This window comes from Anabrus simplex, chromosome 13, assembly GCF_040414725.1.
Source record: "Anabrus simplex isolate iqAnaSimp1 chromosome 13, ASM4041472v1, whole genome shotgun sequence".
Lineage (NCBI taxonomy): Eukaryota > Metazoa > Arthropoda > Insecta > Orthoptera > Tettigoniidae > Anabrus > Anabrus simplex.
This window is the reverse complement of record NC_090277.1, coordinates 81,458,718-81,462,716: the sequence shown is the minus strand read 5'-3', so window position 1 is coordinate 81,462,716 and position 3,999 is coordinate 81,458,718. Positions and strand designations below refer to the sequence as shown.

Here is a 3,999-nt window from a genome sequence, read left to right as displayed (position 1 = left end):
GATGAGGTAATACAGTTCGTGCAAGACTACTCACCAATACACACGAGAGGTCGTGGTTTTCTGAGCAGGACTCCAGTGAGCTGCTGAATTGGGTTCCTTGAAATCCAAACTTGAATCCCATTGAACATGTGTGGGCAAGATGGAAACGTCATATGAAGAAACACTGTGCTTGCCCTACCCCGCGTTCGCATAATGGTTTGTGAGGCGTTATGTTGGACGCTTGGTAGGAGATCGCTCTCGACTTGGAATAATTTAGTAAGCTTATAAAGTCAATGCCAGGTCGGCTCCGATAAGTTGTTCAAGCCGATGGATACTGCTTGAGGTATTAAGTCAAATCTAAAACAGCCCTCTTCAGGACTAACATAATTAGAAACACAATGCCAGATTTGACAGTGAATAGAAATACACAATATTTGTTTTAAGCAACATAAAAATTTTAAAAAAAGTAATTCGTAAAATAGGCATCGAACCCCAGTTTTATCGTTGACATGCGCGTACTCTTCCTCGGAGCCAAGTGGGACTCCTATGACACGCCAAGTATTGTTTGTCATCAATGTTTACGTAGTTTTCTGGGAGTATGTTTCGTATCAGAACTAAGAGAGATGTATCACTTTTCAAGACATGCGCCAGTCTTTCAAACAGTAACATTCTATTGATTGAGGCAAAGGCCGTGTTTGATAATATGTCGTGTTTCGTCGTACAATTTCATTTGTAACTTTTGTAGTGTATTTGCATAGTGTGTTCTACAGATGTGAGACACTGCGAATTTGGTGAAAGTCGGTGATCAGACACAGTATTCCGACTGAGAACTTAAATAGTCAGCATGGATGTCCAGAAGCGACCAGGGGGCAAATCTGGTGGTGGAGGGCAAGCATTATGGTCAGAGAGCAATCGTGACCGAAGAGAACGTCTTCGTCAGTTGGCCCTTGAGACCATTGATCTGAATAAGAATCCTTATTTTATGAAAAACTATCTTGGTTCAATGAATATAAACTATGTTTGACCCTTCACAACAACAATGAAGGCAGCTACCTTGCCCACACCCAAGGCAAAAAACATCAGGCTAATTTGGCTCGTCGTGCAGCTAAAGAAGCGAAGGAATCTCCTCAGCAACCTGCTCCAGAGAAACCTCGATTTGAGCCCAAAAGGTTTGTGAGAATTTGTCGACCTGGTTATCGTGTGACAAAGAAACGAGAACCTTAAATTGGACAACAAAGTCTTCTCTTCCAGATTGATTATCCTGAGATTGCTGAAGGGATCTCTCCTCGACATCGCTTCACGTCTGCATATGAACAGAAGGTGGAGCTCCCTGATAGGAAGTGGCAGTATTCATTATTTGCTGCCGAGCCCTGTCAGACCATAGCATTCAAGGTTCCCAGTCGAGAAGTTGAGAAGACCGAAGGCAAATTTTAGTCTCACTGGAATGGTGACACAAGGCAGTTCTTCCTCCAGTTTTCATTTAAGAATGACCCTAAAGTGATAAAACTCACAGCAAAACCTCCTCCCCCACCAACGCCTCCTCTTAGACCACCAGGACCTCCCACGAATATGCTCCCTCCCCCAATGCCACCAGCAGCTGTGATGCAACCTCCCCCACCTCCAAAATTTCTTTTGCCTCCTGGCATTTTACCACCCCCTCCAATGTTCTATCCTGTCCCACTTCCACCAACTGTGATGTTTGGGACATCACTGCATGTTTTCAATTATTGAACTATATAATTAATTTATAAGATGTATGTATTTAATCACTGATAGGTCATGTTTAAATTTATATATATAGGGTTTTTATAATCCATTTCAATCATCATTTCATTTCTTTGTATCGCGGCTATAACGTATTCTGAACGAACAAATTATTGGGTAAAGTAGTTCAACATAATTCATATTAATAACTTTCAGTAAATTTTCCAATAGCCGTTGTGAGGTGACCAGAGTCAGCGTGCTGATTTCAGCCCATTTTCAGGAAAAGTACGTCATCTAGGTTACGAGAGACCTCACCCTCTCTACCTCATGAAGAGACAGTTGATACATTATAAACGCCCACTTTTCGAACTTCGAGACCTGACGCTTTATTTCAGCGGGAAAGTTCAGCCTATGTGAATGAACGTAATGAAGCAACGTGATGGATTCACAGCCATACATAGGAGAAGGGATGAGACCTCGAATCTCACTGGACCATGTGATATGGCTGATGGAAGAATGATTTGTGTTCCGTTCACCTCACCCCTGGGAGTTTTTTGAGTCTCATTACGTATTATTATTATTATTATTATTATTATTATTATTATTATTATTATTATTATTATTATTATTATTATTAATTATCAACTTTCGTTTTCAAGCCATAAGCTTGGAGACTGGCGCCCATGGGATATTGTTTATGGAGAAACAATGATATATTATTTATTTATTTTAATATTAAAGTGACCCGGCACGTTATAATTTTGTCAAACATCTGTGGGCCGAGTGGGTACGTCACACACCCAAACTCTGCAATATGCCTGTTCCTCCACTTCCTCCAAAACTGAGTTAATTCCAGTGTTACATACTCTGTATATTCATCCATGTGTCTTACTGCTGGTAATTGTGCTTTTCCAAAGCATAAAAACAAGCCCGTGCTGTGCATTTAAGAGCGAATAATTTTATCATAATTATGTAATGATACTTTGCACACATATATACAGTAATGCTTAATACATAACACCCTTCCTTTTCTACAACTAGACAATTATTTGATTCATTGCCATGTCAATATACTCGCATTTTAATATTTTTTTACCGCCACCAATTAATGCATTACTTTTCATGACGAGTTAAATCTACCCACCTATATCATCATCATCATCATCTGTTTACCCTCCAGGTTCGGCTTTTCCCTCGGACTGAGCGAGGGATCCCACCTCTACCACCTCAAGGGCAGTGTCCTGGAGCTTCAGACTCTTGGTCGGGGGATACAACTGGGGAGTATGACCAGTACCTCGCCCAGGCGTCCTCACCTGCTATAGTGAACAGGGGCCTAGTAGGGGGATGGGAAGATTGGAAGGGATAGGCAAGGATGAGGGAAGGAAGCGGCCGTGGCCTTAAGATAGGTACCATCCCGGCATTTGCCTGGAGGTGAAGTGGGAAACCACGGAAAACCACTTCGAGGATGGCTGAGGTGGGAATCGAACCCGCCTCTACTCAGTTGACCTCCCGAGGCTGAGTGGACCCCGTTCCAGCCCTCGTACCACTTTTCAAATTTCGTGGCAGAGCCGGGAATCGAACCCGGACCTCCGGGGGTGGCAGCTAATCACGCTAACCACTACACCACAGAGGCGGCCACCCACCTATATACGGGAGTAAAAAGAGCATACTCTGAGTTAACTGGAATTCATTTTCTGAATACCTTGTAGTTAATTCTTTCCTGTCCGACTCGTTGGCTGAACGGTCAGCGTACTAGCCTTCGGTTCAGAGGGTCTCGTGTTCGATTCCCGGCCGGGTCGGGGATTTTAACCTTAATTGGTTAATTCCAATGGCACGGGGGCTGGGTGTATGTGTTGTCTTCATCAACATTTCATCCTCATTACGACGCGCAGGTCGCCTAAGAGAGTCAAATTGAAAGACCTGCACCTGGCGAGCCGAACCCGTCCTGGGATATCCTGGCACTAAAAGCCATACGACATTTCATTACAATTCTTTCCTTTTGTGAACGGATAGAATGAACTTTGAATTTACTCGGAGTTGGAGAGTATTATTTTGTGTACGTGAGGCTCAAGTGTTCCTCGAGGTCCTGTTCGATTATTGAGATTCTTAAGGACTAACACTTATGCAGAGCGCATTAGACGTGACGTTATTATATCTAATTGTGTTCCTCTATGCACATTGTGCGCAATAAAACTTTTTATATTATTAAAATCGAATTGTTTTTGCGTGTGTTTTATAAGTTAATATAGGGTTTCTGTGAAAAGTCTTTTAATTTTCAACTGTAAATTCTATGACTCTTTGACTCCACCCTGAATC

The 3,999-nt window shown here is 42.4% G+C and overlaps 1 pseudogene; it reads left to right on the top strand.

Annotated features, from left to right (window-relative positions):
• The first annotated feature begins 823 nt into the window (after window positions 1–823).
• LOC136885026 (splicing factor 3A subunit 2 pseudogene) lies at window positions 824–1,710 on the top strand (annotated as a pseudogene).
• The last annotated feature ends 2,289 nt before the right edge of the window (window positions 1,711–3,999 follow it).